The sequence below is a fragment of the Vulpes lagopus genome, chromosome 8, assembly GCF_018345385.1.
Source record: "Vulpes lagopus strain Blue_001 chromosome 8, ASM1834538v1, whole genome shotgun sequence".
Taxonomy (NCBI): domain Eukaryota; kingdom Metazoa; phylum Chordata; class Mammalia; order Carnivora; family Canidae; genus Vulpes; species Vulpes lagopus.
Genome location: NC_054831.1, coordinates 11,759,137 through 11,787,132, shown reverse-complemented (window position 1 = coordinate 11,787,132; position 27,996 = coordinate 11,759,137). Strand labels below are relative to the sequence as shown.

Sequence of the window (27,996 nt, the reverse complement as noted above, 5' to 3'; positions counted from 1 at the left end):
GGGGGCACCTGGGTGGCTCAGTGGTTGAGCGTCTGCCTTTGGCTCAGGTCGTGACCCCAGGGTTCTGGGATTGAGTCTTACATCAGGCTCCCCACGGGGAGCCTTCTTCGCCCTCTGTCTTTGTCTCTGCCTGTGTCTCTCATGAGTGAATAAGTAAAATATTTTTAAAAAAATCTTTGGTGTCCTATCCCTTCTAGTGGTGAAATGATCCAGAAGGTTCCACTTGCACAGAAATCAGGATTTCCCAACTCGCCCACCACAAGTCGCCTGTTGAAACACACATTCCTAGACAGCTCCAGGGAATCAGCATTTCTAAGTGACTGGTAATCAGACAAGTTTGGGCAACACTTGTCCCCTGTGGTTCTCAGCCCTGACCCTGTACTGTCTCCTGGAGAGTGTAAAGAGCTGCGGTCCGTCCATAGCCACGACTGATGCCCGCCTCCACCTCAAAGTGAACCAGCACCTCTGGACTTGGCTTGGCCACTGTGGTTTTTCCAAAGCTATCCAGATGACGGGAAGGTGTACCCAGCGCGTCTCAGGTCCTGTCCCCATAACCCCTCAACGGCAATGTGCGTCTGAACAACCTCTTGGTGGGGGTTCCCTTGTGCCCACTGGAGGTTTGACAAGGCTGTTCCCCGGCCTATCAACAGAACATCTATCTTCTCATCCCGAGAAGGATGGATTGTTGGTCCCCTCTCTCTCTTCCCATTCTACTACCACCACCAAAAGCAGCTTAAAATTTTTCCAAAGGTCTTTTTCTTTATCCTCTTGGCCACTGAAAGCCAACCGAAGAGGGATAGGATTCAGCAAACCTCTCCATTCCAAAATCATTTATTAGAGTTTGTTAAGTGGTGTACACTGCTCTTACCCAAATGCCCCGCCCGGCAAACTTCGAGTTGGCCATTTCTGTTTCATGTCCCATAACCAAAAACATGAAGGATCACTAGCATTCACATCCGTGAATTCATTTAGACAGTTTTCTTTAATTAACGATGAAGACACTACAGTTCTAAGTACCAGAGACAGAATCAGGGGTGGGGTGGGGGGGGGGGACCTGAAAATAAGCATAACACTATAAAGAAAACTCGGAAAAGTGAAACACTTCTAAATAAAAATATATACCTGGCCTGGTACCCATTACATATATACATAATACATATGTTATACACATATATACAATAAATGTTTTGGTAGCAATACAGACCATGCATTGGTCCTTTTGTACACAGATGAAGTAGCACCATGGGCAGCACCACCATCTTAAGATGATAAACCAAACCGCACATACATTAAATGAAAAAATATATATGTACTTAATTTGGCCCACCCTGCAGCCAAGAGGTGTAAGGAAAGAACTTTGTGAGAAAAATTGTTCTGGGAACGACATTCTTAAGCCAATAGCAAGGTTCTAAGATTCAACAAACAAACAAAACAAACAAAGCCAAAACAGCACTAAAGGGGTCTATACAAATACAGACAAGTTTTCCTGTTTACTGAATTTGTCCTATCATGTGACACACCGGTTAACACTGGGGAAATTAACAACGTAAGCCAAGGGAGATCTAAATGCCAGGTGAATGGCAAAAATCCAAAAAAACCCCAGAGCTCTTGGTGGACACCACCAATGCCAAGTCATCAACGAACGATGAAAGGAAGACGACTCTCCAGCTAAGTCATGTTTTCTAATCTTATTAGCTAATTGTAAGCTCTTTATTACTGATGAATTCCTTAAGAATAGGGTGAAACACCGCCACTATCTTTCCACCTCCTCTCAGCACCTAACTGGATGCTCTGGTTACAAGCAGTGGGAAAACCAACATGCCATCTGACCCACACATTCTCTACCCATGCTTAGGACACGGATGTACAGAGCTATGGTGGGACCTCCAAGATCTTATCTGGCTTGACTTTGGAAATGATCAAAGGTGCGAGTGTCTAACCCTTGGTGTTCTACTGACTACAAGAAGACTATTTTGCTCTCCAGAACTAAGCTCAAGGACTGGAGGTCTTTCTCCTAGTTTGGGCAAGGCCATATTTCCTATTTCCTCACATCCCAAGAAGTACATGCTTCTTCCCCTAAAGTTTTTCAGCCGCTTTTATGAATGCAGCATTACCTCCAACACACACACACACACACACACACACACACACACACACACACACGATGTCCTAGGAACACAAACTCCCCTATCAAGTTTTCACTGCAAGGGAGTGATTTCATATGCGGATTCCATCCATTCTCCTTCGCATGCCTTCCAAAGGGTCCTCCTGTCTCTCCCCGATCAAGGTCTTAATTCCCCAGGGCCTCTCTGCGTGACGGACTGACCCACAGAGCTCTGCCAAAGTACACAGAGCACTTCACATCTCTCCCATTTTTCATGGCTCTATTGTCAGTGGATGATGAGCTCCCCTCCCATTTTTTAACCACCTGCAGTAAATAAAGTTTTCAAATACCTGGCATATTGCATTCAGGATGCAAGATGGAACAAAACAGGGCTTCAGGATCATAAATTACGGTTTCTTACAGTATAGTAAGATTGTTTCTTAATACTTTAAACGTTTCAAATTTAAAGCTAGAAGACAATGGGGGGAAAAAAGATTAAAAATCTCTACTTTTGGCTAGATGATTTTTAGTAAACCCGTTTTTGCAGGCAACCTAGATTAGTTAAGAGTCCCTGACCTTTGAAAGTTAGCAAGAAATAGCCAGAAACGTAACATCAGTACCGAATTGTCATTATTGACTCACATGGTTGATCATTAATGGATTCTCTTCACTTCTAGCTGGTTCTAGGACCTTTTTTTTTCTTTTTTTTTTTTTTTTTTCCGCCCAGAATGAAGATATCATCAAAGTCATGAACTATATTTGTTCTTTCCACAAAGGAGAATTTTAAAACTCTGCCTAGGTCTCTAAGAAAGAACACTATAAAAGGTTGGTCTCATGAGGAAAAGCCACTAACTTATAGGTTAACCAGAGGCCACTAGAAGCCCCATTAATGTAATTCCTTGGCTGGCCTACAAATACTTGGAAATGGATAAAAGCCAGCTTTCAATAGGAACTGAACACAAGGATTTAGCAGCTGATGTTGCTCAAGGTCAACCCCTCTGTAGTCAAAGCATGAGTTTTTTTGCCTTAAATGCCTGCAACTTCCAGTTTTAAATTGGTGAAGTTCGATACCACCATGAAACCCAGCTCAGGGACCGCTAGAAGCAGCTTAAATAAAAATTTCTACCTTTCTGCTACTTGACTCAAAACATCAGAGAAATTAACCAAGAGATGGCTTTTCCAGTCTGTTCATTTCTGCTCTCACCCAAAACATGTTAATACTCCACACGCAGAGGTATCTTGGTAATACATATTCCAAGTATAGTTTTCTTGAGAAATAATAACCAGCTTTACAGGAAAACGGTTTGGGCTGACTTTGCTCATTGATGTCTAACCACTTATATCTTCAATGGAAGAAAGCAGGACAGCTTGCTTTCTTCTTACCCTAGCAGGAGTATGAGTCAGAAGACTTGAAAACATTTAAACTAGTTTGACCGAGGAAGTCTTTTTTATAAAAGTATAAAAAAAATTTCATAGCAGATTTTTAAAATCGGTAGTGTTCTCTCCTCATAGGAAATGATGTAATTCAGCAAGTTCCTTGAAAACAATGGATTCTTATGACTACAGACCTATTCATCTTAGAAATTGATGAGCATGCAAATGATTAGAATCTGCAACAATGAACATCGTACAACAATCTGTGAGGTACATGCCATCCGGTTGAATTAACAGTAACACAGGCCTCAGCAGCGTGAGGGGTTCCATTTAGCTCCACTCCCTTTTGAGTAGAGTAGGGGTCCCCCCGATTGGTTGAATGAGGGGCAGCAGCCTCTGCAATGGCCCCCAACCCTGGCCCCTTCCTTGTTGCCCCTCCCCAACCCAGGGAGCTCAACCTATCAGAGAAATGAAATGTTGTTCCTCTCAACAGTGGGGGTGGAAATCTCTGAGGGAGCCTGACCTTGGCATTAATTCACTTAACCTTTAGGAAGTTTCCTGGCAAAAAAAAGATTTAAAAACACTGTAGGCAGTATCTTTTAAGTGTGTCCACTGCCTTTTCTTTTTCACAAGGAAAAACTGCAAGATGTGTGTACTTTCCAAACAAGAGGAGGATTAACATCTTCACTGCTGGCTAGATGTTTCCATAGCGGTCATTATGTTTTGACATGCTCTCTGTACACTGGGTTTTATTAACTAATCACTAAGAGGCCCGCACGGACCAGGGCAAATGGGACCAACTACATTCAGTCAAATATTGTAACACGGGATGTTCTCAGAAAATAAGAGATAAGGGTCTTGCGGAAAGTGACATGTAGCCCTGGTCATGATAAAAACCATTCTTCTGGAATTTTAACTTCTGCTTGGAAATTAGAGACAAGTACTCACTTGTCTTACCACCTTTCTCGAAACAATGCCAGAAATAAATAAAATATCCTAATGTGTGCACGGAAAAAAACTGGTAGCCATGGAGCAGGAAGCTTACAAAAGTGGGGGGAGGGGGAGAAGAAAAGATCAACAGTCTCTAGTTTATTATGAATAGAAAGAAATTTCCAGAATTTACAAACACCCACATTGTTCATTCCAAAGAGAGCTTTTGATTTAAAGGGATCACCCAAGTCTCCTCCTCTTTACAGTATATACAATGGAAGACTTTGATTTCACTTGCCTGTAATTTTGCTTCCATTCAATTGCCAATTTTAAGCTGACACTTGAAAATACCCAGTAGAATATATCTTTCTTCAGTTTAATTAACGTGGCCTATTGCCTTACAGGAAAAATACAAAATTAAGATCAATTCTTGTAAGGATCTCAGCTCAACATCAGGGCTATATTACAAGAGATAGTATCCGCAAATATAACTATACAATTGAGAACCATCTAATGGCACTATGATTCTTATTATATTATTTTTCTGAATTACAACCTTAAAACAAGGATCGTACCCTATTCTACTCTTGTTAGCCTTGTTTTAAGTATTTGCTCCACTCTTTACAACAGAACATTGTATACCTCAGTTCCACATCCAAAAAAAAGATGTGCTGTAAGAAAAGTTACATTTTAATTAAAAAAATTACACATATAAATCAAAACCTATGTTAAATATTTAATACTCTCTCCACCCAACGCGAACAGTTTTGTATGAAATAATTTACAACGATGCTTTGTCGTACACAGTTTCAGCAGCAGATGAAATGGATCTTGCAAATGCAATGAGAGTAAACCCATTCTCTCGTGGCATGGTGGTGGGCACATCAGCTCACGTGGCCAGCTAAGTCCTTAAGGTTGAAGATGAAGTTTATGCAGACTCATTGTTCTGGTGTCACAGTGCTTTTTTGCTTGGCACAATATAGTACGTGCAGTTCAGTCAAGGAACTCCTGAGGATTGTAGAAAGTAAACAAACTGAAATGGATGCATCGTACCATCTACTGAGGAGAAAGATGTGAGGTCCTGGTTGTGAATCATGAAATATTCAGAGTCTGGGTACCCATGAGTAAAGGGAGGATTTGCTGAGGTCATTCAGGTCTTCATTCTGAAAAGGAAAACGAAAGGGTTCATCACCACAGGCTTCTCAAAATGCATGCTCCATCAGTTTCTGAGTTTTTTTTTTTTTTCTTTAAAAAAGAGGCAATATCAGATAAGCGGAAGTTACGGGCACAAACAGTACTGTGTACTTAAATAAAATCAACAAACTGTATTTAACTTTTTCCCCCCTTTCAAAATGCAAGAGTCTAAAGCAAATATAAACTCAAAATAGTCAATATTAAATCAGTCAACAGATCGATGTGATTTGGAGGTTTCAGAGTTCAGTAACACAAACACGCAAAACACTTTGATGTTCTTAGGATCAAAACAAAAATGTAAGTTATAGTTGTCATGTAAAGAGGACTGTAAAATCTGGTAAGCAGGTTATGGTCAGGCTACGCTTCAACTTCTTTTGGTTTAAAGTCAACTGCAGGTTTTAGAATTTGAAGTCGCGAGCCCTAATATTACAAAATCTGAAATCACTTTGTAACGTGACGTTGCTTGACATGAGGATTTTTGATGCAAAAGGAGGCCCAGGTGAAACAGACGTAGTTAATCATTAAATTAAAAAAGAAAGGGATTCTGATTTAGATCTAATAGAAATGTTATTCTGGCAGAAGCACATTGCTTCTATGTGATTCCAGAAAGCAGACCTCATGGGGCATTACCCATTCCCTTGCAAAGAGGAGACACCTTTTTCAACCTCAGCCCTCTTTTGCTCTCTAGCATTAACATCAGACAGTCCTTCTGAGGCCCACATTTTTCATGCATTCCAAAGTTATCTATAAAATGCCAGTACTTACAGAATGTCCTGAACAGTATGTGGCACAGAGTAGATAATAAATATTGCCAAACGGGTAACTGGTTGCATTAAACACTATGGAGAACGTGAAGCTGAATTGTGCTACAGGCCCTGCTTTCTAGAAAGTCGGGCAAGGAAGGTAAGCTCCGTTCATGAACAGAGAATGCAAAGGAAAAAGGGAGTAAATCCCACGGCAGATGGACAGGAAAGACTCTTTCCCTGCAGGGAGGGAGGGAAAGATGCTTCTAGCTGGGAAGAGAAAGGAAATACCTCACTGACACGTTCACCTTGGTCTGGAAGAAAAGGAATAGTTTGGGGATATGGAAATGGGATCCCATCTTTGTTGCCTCAGGGTTGCATCCCCAGAGCCTAGCACAAGGGCTAGTGCATAGTTAAGTACTCACTAAATGTAAGTGGAAGGAATCAAAGGGACACAAGCCCAGATCCCATAAAACAAGGCCCGGGGAAGAAGGATGGCCACAGGCGGGCCAAGCGAAAGGGTTGTGTTGGGTTGTTGGGTTGGGTCCCAAGGTACGTGAAAAGGGGTCGAAGAAGGTAAATCTGCAAATGTAGCTGGGACAGAGGGTGAAGAATCTCGAACGAAAGGCTCAGGTATCTTTATCTAAGAACAGGGACAACAGGACACGTTTCATGATGCGCCCAGATGTAGTAGATACAGTAGTAATAACCCCCGCCAGCCACAAGGAAAGGAACAGACTCTACAATTCATCCAATGGACATGCTGACCAACATAACTGTTTTCCTCTCTCTTCTCTTGAAGGAGAATATGGCTGGGACAAGTCACCATTCACTATTTGGATTTCAGGTAAGCTGCAATTTACTCAACGTGGACTCTAGTTTTGTGAGATTTCTGTTGTTGTTTTTATAATATTGACTCCACCCCTAAAACAGGTAAACAGTCTGTTTTTCTATATACAAGTAAAGACTTTCCATGGAGACACCAATGTTCCAACACAAAAGGACCCCAGGCTTATTTATCCCTTTGATTGCCAGAGAAACAGGACTTACTTCGCGTGGTTCCTACGAGTGAAAGGAAAACCCATCCCTTCAAACACCCGGGAGACCGTTCTCCAGATCTCTTGTTTACTTTCAAGTTTCTCCTGAACTCACACTGCAAACTATCAGAATGTTCCTACAAGAATATCTAGACACCGCTTAGCACGGCTTCACAGCTCTGGTCCCAAAATGAAGTGGGAAGGCCACACTTTTATTAAAACACTTGCAACAAACAAACGAACTGCTTGCTCATTTATAGAAAATGGGGGGGGGGGGAGTGGGGGGAGCAGAGGGCACACGGTCTGCTTTTCATTTTACACCTGGCTCACATCCAGGACAGGCGGAATGAATAGCTCTGCCCAGGAATAAACTGCATCCAGTTTTGTTGTCACATGTGCCAACCTGCACGGATGCAGTTAGGGGGCAGAGATTGGGGGCCTCCCTGAGGAGGGAAAACACTCTGGCTTCGCCAGATGCTGAAGTCTATTGCTTTGGGCCACGCTGAACCCCTCCCTGTAATTTCCCACAAGTATGTATGTTCAAAGAGCAGGAAATAAAAGGATCCATCAATTGCACCATAAACTTGCCCTCTAAAGTCTCAACACTCTACCTTTCAAAGTCCTTTATCATAAACCCTGATCAGCACATGTCTCAGGCACTAATGCTTACCTACTGGTGCCATCACCTTGGGGATCTCTGAAAAAGTGAAAACAAGGAATGAGGGAGGTTATGCTGACGGGGAGGGGCTGGGTACAGACTCAATAAACAGGCCGCAGAGGCCCGGAAAAACTTCAAGGGAAAGTCTGAAGTTCACATCTGTTTATCTTCGTTCAAGGGTGTGAGTGTGTGTGTGTGTGTGTGTACGTGTGTGCGTGTGTCTGTGTTTCTGTGTGTACGTACAGAAAACTTAGCTCGTGAGCAAATGATACGGATATTTAACAGCCACCCCTGAGTGAGACTGGCCCTTCACTGCAGCCACTTTGAGGTCTGCACAGCTATGCCAATCATGCAGCCATTGTTGGAAGCATTTCTGGAATGCTTCCTCAAGTTCTCATTTCTTTCCGGCGATGGCCTTCTCAGCCTTGGGCATATTCTTTGGAATGGTCTCTAGAGCAGCCAGTCTCAGCCCCCTGAGGGCACCTTTGATCCTCGGAGATGGCCAAAAAGCCTTGAGAGCCAAACATGGTGAAAGAAGGGGCTGATCAAGCCAGGTAACGGTTCCCCAGGAGGCCTTACAGAAAGCCAAAGACCCCAAAACTAAAGTTCCCAAAACACAGCTGTTTGCAATTGCCCTGCTGAGTTTTGATGGAAATGAACCCTGGGGACATTATAGACAGACCTCAGTGGATGTTCATGGGACTAAAGTTCATTTGCCTTGATCCCAGCCTCTCCGGAACTGCAGTCAAGAAGGGTGATCTTCACCAAAGCAACTCACTTGAAGAAGAGTTGGCCTTGAAGAAAGGCCAACATGTATATCAGACATTTTGGGAGCATGTTTTTAAAAAACCAATACCCGTACTGGGCTCCCACAGTCAGTCAATTCAAGAAACATCTGTGACAAATGAGAAGGCAGTGATAAGGACTGTAACAAGCAGTACAAGGGAAGACACCGGTATAGGTATGTTCGATGCTCTTTATATATACAACCCGGACTGACTCACACCAACCATAGGAGGCAAATATTTCAACGATGTTTTACAAATACAAATACAAAAACTCATTTGTAACACCCATGAAGTGGAAACAAAAGAAGCAAAATATTTCCTCGGATTAGAGCTGGGCAAATATCAAATGGTGATGTTCCTTGGATACATCCTCTCTGGTTACCTCACTGGGGAGTAACTCCTGGACCCAGAAAGACGCTGCACCTGTCACGAGATTTAGCAGCAGGAAATTACTTTTTGACAAAATTTCATCACCACACCAGCATCTCTTGTCCCCTTCCGTGTGTCTTCGTGTAAGATAAAACCCACCTAATCCTATTGCCAGTAATGAAAAATGTAATTTTTAAAGCATTATCAAATAAGTCAACACTTGAGCGATGCTACTGGAGACCTATGGATTACTGCATTATTGCATCCAATAGGAATTTACATCTTCTGGCCTCGACCCACTTAAACTATGCCTACGGAGAGCTGAAAAACAGAGAAAGCTTCTGCTCCCTTTCACACTCAACCTATTGACCAGGCTGCACTATAAAGCAGCTGAGAACAGCATAAGGTTATGATATGTGTACAATGAAGGACCCATATCCTTTCAACAATGAATTTTTGGCCCAACCCATCGACTAACATTTTTATCTTGTATTCAAATGGCTCAAAACCTGCCAATTTGTTGAGTCAAGTGCAACACAGTTATAAATACGTAGTCAAAGCATTACCAGCAGTTTCTACTTCTACTAAGGAAACAGGAGTAAAATAGAAGTTCCTTGGCTATTTTCATATACCAAAATGTAGCCAGAAAGTAACTCTTCCTCACCCAACTATGATTGAAAAAAAAAATGACTATCGTAATGACTTTTCTTCAATGGAGACCATTGTTTGAAATCTTATATTGTAGATTCAACTAGAAAAATTTGTATAAATAAATTCCTCCACTTAAAGAAATGTGTCAAAACAGCACATTTCTCTTTCACTTAAAATAAACAGCTGTGAGTCAAAAAAAAAATTCTTGACTATAATATAGAAATTTTATGCACCACAGGAAAATGTAAAGAAGGAATAAACATTTCTTGAATTCTTGTCACCCAGGGAAAGCCACGATTCAGCTGTGGTTCTAAATCCACTATTTGCTTAAAGGACTTAAACATTTAAAATTCTGCATTCGATATCACAAATGTTTCAATAGGACAGGAAAATCACATTTCCATCATATTTAGATTTTTTTCCCATTCTTAAAATAACTGTGATGAGAAGATATTTGAAATGCTAACCAACTTTTTTCTTTTTAAGATTTTATTTATTTATTCATGAGAGACACAGAGAGAGAGGCAGAGACACAGGCAGAGGGAGAAGCAGGCTCCCTGCGGGGAACCTGATGTGGGACTCGATCCCAGGACCCCAGGATCACGCCCTGAGCCAAAGGCAGATGCTCAACCACTGAGCCACCCAGATGTCCCTCTTAACCAACTTTTAAACCTTCTTGGTATGCTGTCCCTTTCCCTCCTTCCAATTCATGTTTTTGGGGAGGAATATGGCAGTTTGAAAGTAGAAAAAGCCTCTGGCTTGGCTTTGATGTCCAAAAGTCCAAGTCCTTCAGGAAATGGCACAGGCCGAGCAGTTAGAAGAACAGGGGGGAGGATTCCTCCCATAAGAGAAACCAGTTCCCTTTGGCTGGAAATAAAGAGCGAAATGGGGGGTGCAGTGTGGAGCTCCACACCCAGCAAATGTAAAGGAGCAAATGTATTGTGGTCTTACCTCTCATTTTAATTCTTTAGTTCCATCCTACCTTGATTTTTCTTTTTTTTTTCTTTAAGATTTTATTTATTTATTCCTGAAAGACACAGATAGAGAGGCAGAGACACAGGCAGAGGGAGAAGCAGGCTCCATGCAGGGAGCCCAATGTGGGACTCGATCCTAGGACCCCAGGATCATGACCCATGATCAGCATCCCAGCAGGATGCTGAACGTAGCACCTGCGACCCCTCTCTCGAGCTTGTCTTCCCAAGCCTGTTGATTTCTCATTTGACACAATTATATTCAACTGCACAGCACTACCGTGACCGCAATTCATTTCTTTAGCCACCTGGTTGATGCTGATGCAATAATTCACACTACCACTCAGTTAGAGAAGATCAAGTCTTCCAGAATGCTTACACATTAATAAGGCACCTTATAAAACACTGCAAAAGTATCCTGGTTTTAAGCCTACCTGATTCTGGCAAACAGACCAGTAAATTGAAAAAACAAAAACAAAACAAAACAAAACAAAAAAACAGAAAAACAACCCCTATCAGTGTTACACAGACTCATAGTTCTGGGAGTGTATAGGGGCGCTGCCTTTTAACATCCACACTACTCCATCTCCGATGGACAAAGGAGGCCACTGTCCCATTTGATGGGCTGTGAAACCCTTATTAGAGAAATTTCCTGGCTTAGAATTTGGTTCTACCAACTAGGGCGGTGGATGGAAGTCATTTAGGGAGGACCCAGAATTATCAGCCCTGTCCTGTTGTCCTGTTAGCTATGGTAATCACCCAAGCGAAAAGAGAAGAAAAGCTAATTCTGGAGGACTTCAAGCTCGGGACACAGGGAGAATCTTTCTACTCTTTACAAGGTAGACCTGGGAAGTGTCAGTACAGGATGAGACCTTGGCAAAGGACAGACCTAAGTGGAGGGAGGGAAGGAGGGAGAGAGAGAAAAAGAGAGAGGGATGGAGGGAGAGAGGGAAGAAGATGGGGATCCTGGGTGGCTCAGTAGGTTAAGCATCTGCCTTCGGCTCAGGTCATGATCCCAGGGTCCTGGGATCAAGCCCTGCACTAGGCTTCGTGCTTGGTGGGTAGCCTGCTTCTCCCTCTCCCTCTGCCTGCCACCCCCTCTACTTGTGCTCTCTCTCAAGTAAATAAATAAAATATTTTTTTAAAAAAAGGAAGGAAAGAAAGAAAGAAAGAAAGAAAGAAAGAAAGAAAGAAAGAAAGAAAGAAAGAAAGAAAGAAAGAGAAAAGAAAAATCAATGTAGGGACACCTGGGTGGCTCAGTGGTTGAGCATCTGCCTTCAGCTCAGGTCATGATCCTGGGGTCCTAGGATCGAGTCCCACATTGGGCTCCCTGCATGGAGCCTGCTTCTCCCTCTGCCTGTGTCTCTGCCTCTCTATCTGTGTCTTTCAGGAATAAATAAATAAAATCTTAAAGAAAAAAAAAGAAAAATCAAGGTAGGATGGAACTAAAGAATTAAAATGAGAGGTAAGACCACAATACATTTGCTCCTTTATGTTGACAAAAATCCAAAGAAAGGAAACCAACATCTTTGAAAATAGGCCAGAACAGGGCTGAAAAGACTTGGTTTCGTGGTCTTAAAAGGCGAAGGGTAAGTGGCCGGGCCAGGGCTTTAACGGAGCTGCTTAAAGAGCACTTTTGCCTGGTGCGAGTCACATGGGCGCGGGTGGGTGAAGATGACAAGGTCGCTGGCCGGGCCTGGGAGCACGCAGGGCTGCCAGGGAGGAGCATCTGGGGACGCCTGCCAACGTGTGAGAGGCCACCGGGGCTCCAGTTCCCCTTTTGTCCCAGTGAACGTCCTTCTGGTGGGGCTGGTGACTTTGGGAGACCCCCTGGGGAAGAAAGGCACCTGTATCATGAAAAGAAGAGAGGGGCTGACCTGGGAGCTGGCCACCCAGCCTGGAGCCTGCACTGTGGTCCAGGGGTGGTCAGCCACATGGGACAGGGGCTGGACTGGGACACTTTTCCAGAGGGTTAGAGATTTATGGGGAAGCCAGATGAAAGCAACAGCAACACACAGCGGGGGCCTGGCTGGCTCAGTCGGTGGAGCATGTGACTCTTGATCATGGGGGTTCTAAGTTCGAGCCCCGCATTGGGTGTGGAGATGACTTAAAAATATTTTTTTAAAAATAAGGTATATTAATTAAGGCAATCTGACTAAGCATTCAGAAATCTTCTAAGCTGCAGAATAGTCATTTCAGTTACTTCCCAATCTTGGTCATTTCAGTTATTTCCCATTCTTGTAATTAATAGAGAGCATGCTGATAAAGCAAGAGATAAGAGCCCTTTCCCCACCTCCCACCCCCCACAGTGTAACCCAAAATGTCTCAAATCTGTCTTCTACCAAAATTAGAATGCGGGACACGTACGTGACAGTCAAGGTAGGGGAACTCAGAAAAATAGTCCATCTACATTACGAGTCAGACCACATAATGTGGGGCAGGAAGCTTTAATTTTAACGGAGCTCAACCAAAAAAAAAAAAAAACAAAACCTGTTGCTTGAAGACATCAAAGTAATAGGATACCTTCTTCCCTACCTGAGAAAGCAAGTCATAAAAGTCAAGTCTTTCTTCTGCTTTCATGGGAGCTATTTCTGCAGGATATGCTGCTCTCCCCCAGGAATTAAATTCCAGTTCTGAGGTTTATAGTTTTTATTGTCATTTCACATCAGTTTGTTGTTTTGTTTGTTTTTTTTTTTTTTTTGGTGTTCAGAAATACAGGATATAGGTTTTATTGGTCTGGCTTTGATACAAACCAGTAGACTTAAATTAAAATCACAACTTAGTTTACAATGTGGTGCAGAGATGGTAAAAAAAAAAAAAAAAAAAAAAAAAGTGTTTGCAATACCACTTCTGTAATTAGGCAAAAGGGAATCAAGTGGGCTCAGCCCGGTCGTACTGCTTTAATTTTTCTGCTAAACACTAAATAGATTTTGCATTCTCTGCACTCTCCCCAGAGTCATATCAGAAATTGCTTCAAGAAAGCAAGGGCCTGATTTTACATTTGAGGAATTGTCTGACTACCCAATTGTCTCTTATCAAGCATCAGCAGCTTTTCCGTAATAGCCTAGGAACCAGAGCACAGAACAAGCGTTCACACAGGGTCTGCAGCGGGCTGAGGTAAGGATCATTAACACCACTGACATCACTCTTGGCAGCCGGAGAAAAGGGAAAACCTGTGTTTAATCTACTTCCTACTCACCACAAGTTTTAGCCGGAGTCCCCGATAATATGGGTTGCGGTTGACTTTATGGAAGAATTTGGTAATGCAAGAAAAATGTACTGAACTGAACAGGCATCTTTAAAAGGAACCACGAGGTACCTCGGCTGTGTGGCCCTGATCCTCTGTAGGTATTCTGGTCATGAGACGGGCCTAACGGAGGGCAGGGCCATTCCCAACTGCTCCCAGCAAGGTCAAGCTCAGTAGGCTTTCCCTACTGCACACATCTAATCAACATCAACTGGAGGTCATCTTCATAAATCACAAACACAAAGGTTTTACCCTTTGTCTTCCTCTTTGCTTTGAGGAGGCTAAGAGGAACCTGCAGGGAAGAATTTAATCCCGAGTCTTCAAAGCTAAGTGGGCTGTGGTCGCTATTTCTGGGGTCTAAGTGATGAATGAAAACTGTCGAAGGATGAATGAAACCAATCGAAACTGGTCATCAATACAGAAGCACAGGGCAGCATGTTTCAAATGTATTCAGTGCTCAAGTGTAAGTTGTTTTAACTTAAGAATTCTTGTTAAAGAAATGCAAGTCATAAAGGTTTCTGAGTTATGAAAGCTAGTCTTAAAAGTCAATGTTCAAAGGATGGAAAAAACTGTCCCATCCACCCTAGGCTACAGAAGGTCCCCCAGGTGGGACCTCTACGTAACTGGATTATGTTCAGGAGAAGTTGTAACACTGCTTGCAATAAAGTAATGCAACCAACGTGTGCTTCCCTTGAGTTGCCACTACCTGAGGAGTAACCTGTATGGAATTCTGAATCCTAAAATGTAATTTAGGGAATTCATTCCACAAAAGGTTACTTTGAGGGGCACCTGGGTGGCTCAGTGGTTGAGCATCTGTCTTCGGCTCAGGTCATGATCCCAGAGTCCTGGGATCAAATCCTGCATGGGCTCCCCGCACGGAGCCTGCTTCTCCCTCTCCCTCTGCCTATGTCTCTGACTCTTTCTCTGTGTCTCTCATGAATAAACAAATAAAATCTTTAAGAAAAAAAAAAAAGGTCACTTTGAGGAAGAGGATGTTCCTAACGCATAGCTGTTATGCATTTATTTATTTATTTATTTGAGAGAGAAAGAGAGAAGCAGACTCTCTGTTGAGCAAGGAGACTTGACCCCCAAGACCCGGGGATCATGACCCAAGCCAAAGGCAGTCACTTAACTGACTTAGCCACCCAGGCACCTCACTGTTATGCTTTTTAAAGACTGACCAATTTTAACTCAAAACTTACTTCCAAGTTAAAATTTAAAAGGAGACTAAGACCACTTACATAATCTCCTCTCATTCTTCTGTGATTTTGGGCAAGTCATTTGCTCTCTTAAATCTCAATGTGTTCATCTGTAACACGGGGAGAACAGTACCCATTTCACAGGGTTAGCCCTTGAGGTAAAATGAGATAATACATGAAAAGTTCTCATCGTAGTGCCTGACACACAATGAGCCCTCAAACATTAGCTCTTAATGAAGAATTCTTATTAAGAACTAGGTATCCCTGGCTCTCCAATTTTCTCCTGATACCTAAAAAACACACACCAACCACAAATGCATTGGTGGAAATAACAAGCAAGAATGAGTCCACAGGCCAGATGCCAGAGCCGAGGGCTGAGGCTGAAGCCAACCAAGATCAGGAGGTGTCTTGCTTGGGAAGGGAGACAAAATTATTTGAGACATGAGGTGGTATGGAGGACGCGCCAGAACAAAAAGAAAAGGTAAAAGTAATAGTGGTGAAGCTAAAAATAAGACCCTAGGATAGGCTTTTAGACAAAGACCTGTCTACCTACACGGGGAACAGCAGAGGTTAAATATTAGGACAGATAGCATTAGCGTATCTTTGAGCGGATCTTAAATTAATGCTATCTACAGAAACACTGCTGAAAGCCCACTTCTAGTGCTTTCTCAGAAGAAATTAGAAGCCCGAAGCCCCCACCCTTTCTAAGCTGGGGCTTCAGGCTTTCTAGACTTCATTATAAGTCTAATGAAAAGACTTATAATGCTCCATGAAAGGATTCACAAAGAATTCTCATGAATAGGCTTAAATGGATGTTCAGTGAGATTCTTCTGCACTATTTCCAGGTTCTGAAGCATGTTTCTAATTGTTGGGGGAGGAAATGGATGGCTTTTGTTTCCAAATTCTTGTCCCCAGTCTTGATCTGAAGGAATTGAACAGGAGTGTGACACAGCCAGTCAACGCTGCCTGACTTACTTGACGAAAAACCGAAATTGCTGCCAGATGCACACGTCTAATGGTTGGCAGCTGGAAGAGGAGGGAGGAAAAACTGGAAAGATAATCTGAAATAATTGATAATGTATACATTGCTTGCATCTCAAAGGTCTTTGAAGCAGACAATGGTGCAGATTTCTAAGTGACTGCAAACACTTCTCTATTGTCCAGGATAAAGAGGCAAAATTCTTCCAGTTGACAAGGAGCGGCTGACCTTTCAACCCACTGACCCCAGAGTTTGTGGGCCTTTGCTTTCATCTCTCAAGTCTCACTTCCACTTTGCTCTTGTTCCCCTTGCTTTCCCCCATTATCTGACATCTCGGCCTTTTGCTTTTTAATTTGGAGCGTAGCGTCTCAGTAGCGTCTGCTGAGTCGTTCCCTGCGACAGCAAGCTGAACTGAACCGCATCAGGTCCTGAGCCTGGTTGAACAGAGGCCTCCTGAGGGCAGTGGTGCCAAATTCTTAATTACGAGGTAGTGGCAACTTGAAAAGATCCTTATTAAGGGTATTTATCAGGGGCAGCTCAGTCTGGTGAGCATCTGACTCTTGATTTTGGCTCAGGTCATGATCTCAGGATCTTGGGATCAAGCCCCACATCAGGCTCCATGCTCAGCACAGAGTCTGTTTCTCCCTCTCCCTCTGCTCCTCCCCCCCCCACGCCCACCTGCACGTGCTCTCTCTTTCAAATAAAAAAATAATTCTTAAAAAAAATGTATCAGTGACCCTGAGGAGATCGCAGCCCCAGGGGAGATAGAAGGGAGATCTGTGAAGGTGATCCTCAGGCCCACTGGTGTGCCAGGACTCTGCCTGAAACACACTCGTGGGGCTAAACCATTTTTCTCTGCGGAGACCTTCTAGCCTCCAAGCATTTCACTAAATCTATGGTTCTCAGTTTGGGTGGGCAGGAATAATTTCTCCCTGCAAGAGCTATTTGGAGAGAGCCTGGAAACATTCTTGGTTGTCGCAACTGGGGTTAGGATGAGGTAGGGGAGAAGCTGTTGGCATCTAGGGGGTGGAGGCCAGGACTACGAAACCTCCCACAACACACAGGATGGCCACCAGTAGCAAAGAACCGTGTCATTAGTTCTGAGGCTGAGACACCATGCTCTCTAACTGTTGCCGAAGCCACCAAATGCACCTGTTACCCATTGCTGGGGTCCACACCGGTTCTATGGAACAGAATGAAGGAAGAGGTACGTTCCTGTTCCAAGGCCTTGCTTTGTTTATGACTCCACGCTTCAGAATCCCAGTGGGTGTGTCCATGCTCTCAGCCTTTCCCAATTCATCACTGCTGGAAGCTTAGTTCACCTGCATCCCATTCCCTACCTCTTCCGCTAGAAGACAGCTGATCGGATTAACCAGCCCAGGCCCATGTTTCCATACGTTCCTCCTCCAAAGGAACACAAGAATGTCTGGGGGCAATGCAAAAGCAATGACTAAAGAAGGTAGAGTATCAGGCACTGTGGAGGCCAAAGCAACAGAGTCTGGGGAAGACTAGCAGGTGTGACGCTGCGCCACCTCCATGACCATGACATAAAGATCAACCCCAAGAGGAGATACCCTGTATCATGCCCAGGCTTGTATCTCATCCAACTGAGCCCGTACTTTGTGGATGGTCTTGGACAAGTCACTTGACCTTGCTTTGCCTCCACAATTTAACGAAATGGAGAAAATATCTAGTCCTCACAATCATTTGTAAAACTCGGTGAGAAAGAAGAGAACTTTCCTTTTGGTATTTGTGACCATTAGTCACGCTCATTGTCCTGAAATAACTGGGAGTAAAAGGAAGTTAAGAATTAGGTCCCTTCTGTTCCAGAATTAGTCAACTTTTTAAAATAAATCCACTAACTTTGCTAAGAGGCGACTCCCAAGTCAGAATAGTATTTCCTAGAGATTTTTTTTTCACTTTATGAAATAAATACCTTGGAAGGTGATTTATTACACAAAAAGTCAAAGTTAGAAAGATGGAAATTTCAGCTGCTGTTTCTAAGATGTCTTTCCAGGACGATACTTTTCAGGTCTGTTTTCCCTAAAACTTTAAGCTTGAAAAAGAGCTGGGTGAGGGGCAGGGGACATAGACCATCATCGATGAGAGTACATAGCGTTCCAAATTCTAAGACTTAGACAGTGACCAGAAAGAACAAGTTGATTTCCAGGTGGTTAGGTATGAGGCTTTTCCGATGGAACCCGAAGGTAATGGTACGAAGAACATATCCTCCTGAAATAATGCCACAGAAGCTACTGTGGTGCCGAAGTTCATAAAGAAAACAATAGCTTCTATTCTTTCCACACTGTGGCCTCTGAAGCTGACACAATGCCTTCAGAGTAAAACCCAACCACACAATTTCACCATTACTACCCAAAAGCGACAGGCTGTAATTAACATTGAATTAACATCCCTTTGAGGCACTTTGCTTAATTCTGCTCAAAAACTGCCTTATGTTTTTCCCATAAAACCATGTTGCAAATGGGCAATGGTCTACCTCTTCGTTTAGCTACTCCCACTTTCCTTCCTGAACAGTGTAAGGAAGAGCATGACTGCGTAAGCGTCCACGTCAAATCTCATTCTTAAGATATGCCTCTCTTCCTTCCTGTCCTTCCACCCTGAGCTCTCCTCACTCTTGGCCATCAGCAGCACCAAACAGCCTCTGAACACAGCCACTGACTTCACACATATCTTTATGCTGGATCCTCCCCATAGAATGTCCAGTAGAAACAAAGGCCTTCCCAGAGGCTTCCAGACGGAGGTGCAAGGATTAAGAGCAGCCATATCCTTGCTAATGTCCCCCTCTTAATGCATGGCTAGAAGGAATCAACAGGAAGGTGACTTGAGAACCATCTGACATAAGTAAATAACCTGGTGGGAAGGGGAGTATAAGGACTAACCAAAATATACATCTGGATGTGAGTAATTATTCCAACTTTTGTTTTAGAGGCTCCATTCCCTTTTTACCAGGTGACTTCCACTATGTGACCAAGTCATCATAGACAGGGTTCTTGGATTAATACAAACAGAACAATCGAAGTAGTCCTATACCCGGTATTATGGGGACTTCCCGGATCATATGGTTATTGTTAAGAGTTAGAATCATAAGCCCATGAAACTGGTGAAGAGCAGCACTGAGGTAAGATTTGGGGTCTTTTCACCTCCAACAGTACTCTTTCTAGTCATGAGTCATTAAAATCTTAATAGCCCAATTATACAGAAAAGAAAAGAGCCCCCCTAAAAAAAGATCCCCCAAAGAGGAAAAACAAGGTGGTACCCAATATAAATGCAAAGCCAGATTCTTAGCAAAGTCGTTCAGCTATACAATGGAGACGTCCAGTAGGTAAAAAGGGCAAACATAAAGCAAAAAAAGACCCCCCAAAGTCTCTGAAGACTACCAATTTATTACAAATGAAAAATACACATCAATTTAGTTCAAAATTATTATAATATCATAGGTATTACATTAATAGGGATTTGAGTCAGATAAGTATTAGGTATTTGCTCTTATTACAAGACCACTGGTCTCTATGCTTCAGGCATGCCAGAGAAAAGTACAGAGGAAATAATAACTAAGCTACGAAGGGATAAAATAAAGCAGAGCTTCTCAAACTTAAATGTGCTTAGGATCTCTTGGGGGTTTGGTTAAAATGCACATTGTGATTCTTGAGGTTTGTGGTAGGGCCCACGATTCTGCATGTCTAACCTGCCACCAGGGGACCCCAGTGTTGCTGGTCTGAGGACCACACTCTGAGGAGCAAAGGAGTAAAGAACCCTGAAGAAAAGGAGAGATTTCTATTTAATTTCAGTGAAAGAATAATAAGAGGGCTTAACGGGGGACGTTAAGGAAGGCTACGTGATAAGCCATCTGTTCTCGGGCTCAGTAGGGTAAATGAGCTTAAATTACAGACATAGTTTTTTGAACTGAAACGCAAAGAAAAATTTCCAGGCAGAAAGGTTCTAAAAGAGTTAACTGGACAAGAATGAGAAACCTCTGTCTCAGGGCTCCTGGAAAAACAAACATCTGGATGACTACAAAGACGACACTGGGGAAGCCCCCAATACTGAGACAGCACTGATAGGTCTTTACCTGCTTAGTGTTCAGGCCACGGGAGACTCAAGACAGCTGGACTGGGAAAAGAGGGCTGGAAACTGGGATCCAATACATTTCTATCGCTTTAAAACACGGATGCCGGTTACTTTGATGTCTAGAGGTCCCGGTCAAGAGGAAGGGAGTGGGGCCATGTGCGTTAGCTCACAGATGATGGAACCCAAATAAACAAGCATTCGGCACAACTCAAAGGAACATGGACCGCCTAACACCCCGCCCTCCAGCGTCTTTTACTAAATAAACCTCAAGGCACAAACCAGAGGTTAGTTCTTAACTCCCTGTCTTTATTATTTGAGGGGACCAGCAGGTGGTAAAAGTCCCCAAACTGCCGACTCAGATCTCATCTCAAATACAAGAGTAGAATCAACATCAACAATTAAATGATTATAGCGATCTACAACACCTTCAACTTTGAAGCATCGAAAGTACCGATATCAAAGAGGCTCCCATTTTTCCATTGCACCTTAATTTTTCCTCCATAATGTTTTGGTGGAAAAAGGATGACTCTGTGCGCAGGTATCTCATCTCCAGAACCACAGGATGCATGCAGGGGAAGATCCAGAAGCAGCACTTTCTGCATCTGGGGAAGCCCAAAACCATAATGCTCAAAGGTATCAAAATGTGGAAAAGACTACAAATTAAGCACAGAGGGATGCTCTGTGGGTTCTAGTAACTTCCATTCACATCAATGGATGGCAGTGAACTGGTCTGATTTCTAAAAGGCAAGAGCATGCCCTTCAGTACGACTTATTAGCAAGTTAGTTATTACAAGGTTCTGTTTCTACATCAGTGAAGTTTTACAGCAGAGCAAAGGTCTTCATTATTTCTTTTTAAAGATTTATGTATTTATTTGCCAGAGCGAGCCAGTGCACAAGCAGGGGGAGGAGCAGACAGAGGGAGAAAGAGAAGCAGGCTCCCAGCTAAGCAAGGAGCCCAATGCGGGGCTTGATCCCAAGACCCTGGGATCATGACCTGAGCCAAAGGCAGATGCTTCACCGACTGAGCCACCCAGGCGCCCCAAAGGTCTTCATTATTTGATAGCAATTTCATTCACCGGGCCTGACTCGGTGCTCTGACCAAGAGGTGCAGCTTTACTGGTCTGGAAGAGAAGCCCGAACAAGGCAAGTGTAGGTTTCTAATGGCTTTAGGAAATGGAAGGAAAATGGGGTGGCCAGAGATACTCCCCAAGAGCTCATTCTAAAACCACGGCTGGGTAGTGCAATTCGCATGCTATGCAATTCACGTGAGTTATTTTTCCTAACCAGTGGGGACAGAATGAAAATACATTTCATCAACGGTTATGGGATCCAGCAGGAATGGAAACTGTCTGCAAGGCACTTACCCTTTGTGGCTGCCTGATGGTGGTAAGACCCTAGCACCCCCCCTCCCCAGCACTCAGGCCCTTGAGCAACATCGCTGAGCTGTTGTTCCTGGTAAAATGGTGATAAAAGTGCCTACTTAGCTCATCGGGTTGTTGTGAGGGTTAAATGAGATGGTGACTGTAAAACATGTGGCACAGACCCCGACAATGAAATAATTATAGAACAATTAATTCGTCTCATTTAGTAGCAAGAAGCCAAGGGAGGGGGCTGGGGAAACAGGAATTCAAAGGAGGAGGAAGGTATTTGCCACCGAAGCTCCTTGCTCTTTGCAATACTGCTGGGGTGCTGGCAGAGAGGAGCACCTCAAAACATGGTGTCAGTAAATCCCTGAGGAGGACACTCATCACCAATAAGGGATATTGTCCCACTGTTTTTATCACTGGGTATTGAAGGTACTTCTTGTTTTGCTCTAAGTTTATAATTTTAATAGTTGATCCGTGATTTAAAATGGGTTCTCCTTAGCAATTCTAAAGCACCCCAAACTTTAAGATTGCATTTATTTATTCATTTGAGAGAGAGAAAAAGACCGTGTGCAAGTGGGGGAGGGGGGCAAGGAGGAGCAGAGGGAGAGGGACAAGCAGACACTGTGTTGGAGCCTAATGAGGGGCTCAGTCTCAGGGTTGTCATCTCCAACCCCACCTGACTTATCATTGTGTTTCATACATAATCTATATAAGAAAATTTCTTTCTTTCTATATAAGAAAATCAGATGCACACACACACATATTCTAAGGTCCATATGACTTATATTAAGAATGATTTTAGTGGTGCCTGAGTGGCTCAGTCAGTTAAGCATCCAAATCTTGGTTTCAGCTCAGGTCATGATCTCAGAGTCATGAGATCAAGCCCAGCCTCGGGCTCCGTGCTCAGCACCGAGTCGGCTTGAGAGTCTCCCTCCCTTTCTCTGCCCCCCACCTCTCTTTCTCTCTCAAATAAATAAATCTCTTTTAAAAAGAGTAATTTTAGGCAAAGAAAAATAGGCTCTTAAGTTTTTGTGGTTTCCCTTACATTTATAAGCAGGGATTTGTTAACCTTTTAAAAGTACTATTCCAAAAAAAAAAAAAAAAAAAAAAAAAAAAAAAAAAAATAAAAGTACTATTCCTCCTTTAATAAATATTTTCTTTAAAAAGCTCAATCTATTTTTTAATACTACAAATTAAATATGACTACACATATAAAGTGAATTTTATATTGATTATAATAGTTTTCAAATTTCTCTTGTGTCCACCTCCCTCCCTGAATATTTGAGCAAAGCACTCGTGGGATGAGGATGTTATATGTAAACACGTCTCTCTCTCTCTCTCTCTCTCTCTCACACACACACACACACACACACACACACACACACACAGAGTCCCCACTAGCAAGATAGCCAACTTTTGCTCCACGCCAACCACTATATGTTATGAGTTTGAATGTGCATTATTTCATCTAATCCTCATGACCATCTTGAGATTGTATTACTATTCCTGTCTTAAAACTGAGAAACTGAGGTTTGGAACAGAGAGTAAATTCCAAAGCCAGTAAACGGGGCCACTAGGATTCAAAATCCCTGCTGGTGACCACACATTTATAGACAATGCTAGAAAAAGCATGGGTGGAAATACTGGCAAACCTCTCATCTAAACACAGTCCACCGGAATATACAAAGTTATTTTTATAACAGGAAATGGGGGTGACCTTCGTTGTTTACAACGGGTAATGAGAAATTACATAGTGAAATGCCATTCTGATAAATCTAAACCAAAATCAGCGAAAACACCATTTCACACAATAGGCACCTGGATACCAGAACCACCTCCACTCCTGGAAAACAGTCTGCAAAAGAGATTGCCATCACAGAAGCACACCCATCCCTTATTATGTGCCCTCCTGTAAAAACACTAAATACAAAATCGCTCATTTCTTGAAGAGTCTAGACAGTGGTAGACGCAAGCAACTGGGTGTGACTAATAGATTCTGACAAACACACACAAACAGAGCCGAAAGGTAAAGCACAAGGCCTGACATTTATTGGCCCCATAAAAGAGAAATCCTTTCCACTCTAAGACCGTAGGCTCTTCTGGCCCATTGCTTCCAGGACAGGATCCAGTCTGCGGGGGGATGGATATTTTTATCCCACTACTTTTCCTTCGGTCGGTCCTTCCGTCCTTTATTTAGAAAGCCAAAATAAAACCCAGAAAGAGCATACTTATCGTCATAAGCCATACACTATAATATGTAAAGAAAAGCCCTTTGACATTAGAAGCCACCAAAGAACAGAAGATTAAAAAGTAAATCATAAACAGCTGCATCTCCCCTTCCAACTGTTTACATTCTTAGACATCCACTTTTTAAAAATATTCCCTATGTAGATCAAAACATGCTGTACTTGAGAAGAGAAAAACAATGACGTGAGCTTTAAGATATTACACAGTTTACATATAAACAGAGCCTCAGTGTCATTATTCTAGTTGGCAGCAACTGATCTCAATGGCTCAAGTGGAGGGCTGTAATTGTGTTAATTATCTCTGTCTACAGAAAACTCTAAAATATATATGTAACCTTTTAAAATGGCATCTAGCTCGAGTGTATATTCCCTATTGCACAGCGTGGGATACAAGTGGCTTAACAAATCAAAACAATCCAAAATTGAACTTCAGTGGCACCAGGCGTGGGTGACCGTGGATGCCAATACTGCAGACACTCTACTCCTTCATCCCTTGGTTCCCTCCCTCCTCCTCCCAACTTTTTTTTTTTTTTAACTTTCCCTTAATAGCTTCTCCCTATCCCTTAGTGCCACCCATAAATACTTATCAGCCTTATCACTGGTACTCAGGCTTAGAAAACAGAGTGGCCACATCCCAACAACCTGTTTTTAAATCCTTGCCTTCGAGCATCACAGCACGAATGCCACCAAAAAGCCACCCGGAAAAGCATGGATCTCCCGATCCCAACATCTTGTAGGTGAAAGAGAAGCAGGGAGGGAGAAGTCAAAACTCTGATATTCTTTTAAAAAACAACAACAAAAAAATATTTTATTTATTTATTCATGAGAGACACAGAAAGAGAGGCAAAGACCATATAGTCAGAGACCTGAGCCAAAGGCAGACGCTCAACCACTGAGCCACCCAGGTGTCCCAAATCTCTAACAATATGTTACATTTTCCAGAGATCGGCAGTTGGCAAAAAACTCTTTAGAACACAATGTCCATCAACAGACCTCAATGCGTTTACTTTCAATCGTCCATAGAAGGGGAGAGAATTCATTTTAAGTATCTTTAATATTGGGATGCAAACTCACTTCCATCAGGAGCAGCCAATTAATATCAATGGTAAGAGAGCCAATAAGTTCAGGCAGATCAAAGAATTGGCTGCCCTGAACCATCATTAAGAAAGCATTTATCCTATACCCACATGTCTGAGGTACGAGCCAAGGTGAATCACCAATTTCATCTCACTGAGAAGATTCTGATGTTAAAATCTAGCATCAGTGACCTCACTGAATCAAAACATATGCTCCACGGAAGGTGGTGAAACAGCCCTGGATATGCCTCCTGTCAGTGAATCCCTCGCCCAAAAGTTACCAGGCACTGTTTGTGTTAACCATACGACTAGAAGCCAATGTCTTGACATCCAAAGCTCTAAGTATTAACACACATCTGAAGGTTTTTGAGGATGAATACACAGAACCAATATATTTTGCCTTGAAAATGCATGTAGAGAAGATAATTTTAGAAATTTGTTGACCTATCGATCAATTACATCCTCACCGATGAGCAGTGTGAATTCAAATGCGATGGTCCAGACCACACACGATGGGGACAGAATTCTAGGGAAGCCTTTTAATGGTCTCCTTTAAAATATAATGATTCCTCCTTTCTTTAATGGGTTTCTGAGAAGGCAGCCATATATATACGTAAACCCCCCAAGAAATGCCTGTGTACTTACTCTCAATGATGAAGGGCACATGTAAGAAGCACAAATATATTAGTCTACTTATAAAGCCCTACAATTAATGGGTCATGACAATGACTCCAAATCATACCGACATTTGGGGGAACCTGTAATATAACAGACAAAGTTAGAAGCCTCCATGGGTGGTGCCCCCAAATTTGTGCACTTCTACAGACCCAGTTCTGGGCAGGCCGTAAGCTGGCAGGACCAAACATGTTCTCTAACACATGAGCTCCATGAGAAAGAAGGTTCTGTGTGGCCAATGACCTTTAGGAAAAATATCTCCCTCTTGACAGTAGAGCCTTTGCATTTTGTCAAACCCCATGTTTCCCAAACTTATGATCAGAAAACACGTAGATCTTATTTCATACTAAAAACTCCCAACACCTTGTGAAGCACACTTTGGGAAAGACAGCATAAGTTTTCTCCCCAAGTCATTTCCCCCTGAACTTGGCCAGTCAAAAAGCATTCTGATAAAATCCTGGGCAAAATACACATATGTAGAAACCTAAGTAATTTTAGGATGGAAAAGTTGATAAAAACTAAACACACACAAAAATAGACTTTGTGAATACTGTATTTGATTTTTAATTCTGTTTTTTTTTTAAAGATTTATTTATTCATTCATGAGAGACACAGACTGAGAGAGGCAGAGACATAGGCGGAGGGAGAAGCAGGCTCGTCACAGGGAGCCCGATGCACAACTTGATCCTGGATCCCGGGATCACGACCCGAGCAGAAGGCAGGCGCCCAACTGCTAAGCCACCCAGGCATCCCTGATTTTTAATTCTTAAATACCTAATATGATTTGTAGTCCATAAGATGTTAATGTATCAATACATTTGGCATACAATTTATATGTCAAAAAGAATTACTGGCTGCTCAGATTTGAAGGAAAATGGATTTATTTGTTTGTTTGTTTATTTATGGGTAGGGAGAGAAATGAAGAGTGAGATAGCCAGCTTCGTCCCCTCATTACTCAGACTCAATCTGAATTCAGAAAACCATTCTTCAGTTTTCAGGGCTCATGTATGAAAGCTGTTTTATTTTTCTTTTCATGGCACTAGAGGATGGACGTCATAGAAGTGAAATGGTTTATTACTACACAAATACTTTTTAAATACCACTTGAGAAGCATAGACAAATGTAAAACTCTTTTACATTGCTAGGAAAACCAGCTCTACCATTAGTCCTGCCACCATGACCAAAACACACAATGAATAAAGTTACAAAAAACATCACAAATGAAAATGCTGTACTTTTTCAAAATATGAAACAGAATGCTATCTTTCCTGTTAGCCTAAATGTTTTCTAGTATAATAGCTATGGATACTGGGAACATGTGAAGCTTGAATGTCTGTGAATATTTAGACTTGAGTAGTAGAAGTTTTACCATATGGGGTTAAACTCTGCTGTAATACAGAAATAATCACAATGCAGCAGATTATTACTTGCATCCCTTTCTTCCTCTCCAAAAGTCTGTAATGATTTACATATTTTCTAAAATATCTCTATGTGTATAGATCATATACAGCCAGAAATATGGAAAGGAAACAAAGAACATGATGTTTATAGGGAGTAAAAAGGAAAAGGTGGCAGGGAAGGGATGACCTTCAATGATGAGACACAAATGAGAACAACCCCATAATTAGCCAGATACGACACAATCCAAGATTCTTAAAACATCCCAGGAAATGGAATTTTTGAAACTACAGATAGATGCGGGGATTGTCTGGAAGTCGTTTTTGTAAATTCCTCTAACAAAGACAGTCAGTGCACATTACAAATTATTTTATCCAGTAACTGTGGAATAAGAGAGGCTCTGCAATTATATATTCACTTCTGTTTGTGCCCAGAATATGACTCATCGAGGCCCAATGGGGGATAATGAAAAAATAAGCCCTAATACCCAAAATTGCCTGTTTCAGGGGGAAAAAAATATTACACAAGGCTCAAAGCACAAATAAAAGTCACAACTAGCAAGTAATATTCATTAGGCATCCATGTGGTTTTGAAAGCCAAATCCAAATGCTTATTTATAAATGTGAGATAAAGTTGCCGCATTTTTACAATGCCATGTTGGTAAATGGAAAAAGTTCTTTCTACAAAGCAAAATATTTTGTCCAAAGAAAACTTTTATGGAGGTCTAGAGCAAAGGAACTTCTAAACATGGCACCTGCGTTTAATAAAGAGACAAATAACTACTGGGCTCTTGGGTCTGAAGTTACAAAGGTTTTGACATAGCCAGCAAACCATGGCAGCTGGCAAATGTCCTGAACCATTAACCACCAACAGCAGCTGAAGCAAGTCACATTCCAAAACT

At 42.3% G+C, this 27,996-nt stretch overlaps 1 protein-coding gene and 1 long non-coding RNA gene across 2 annotated transcripts in view; one reads left to right on the top strand and one right to left on the bottom strand.

Annotated features, from left to right (window-relative positions):
- Positions 1-815: 815 nt before the first annotated feature.
- The window catches only part of IRS1 (insulin receptor substrate 1), a 64,072-nt gene continuing 36,891 nt past the window's right edge, over positions 816-27,996 (bottom strand). Inside the window, exon 2 of the mRNA XM_041765569.1 lies at positions 816-5,571. The gene's annotated coding sequence lies outside the window, so the exon portion shown is untranslated. The remainder of the gene's footprint in view (positions 5,572-27,996) is intronic.
- LOC121496831 lies at positions 5,580-9,518 on the top strand. Its single transcript, XR_005989352.1, has 3 exons — positions 5,580-6,505; positions 7,148-7,192; positions 7,279-9,518. It is a non-coding gene; the product is annotated as an uncharacterized LOC121496831 (long non-coding RNA).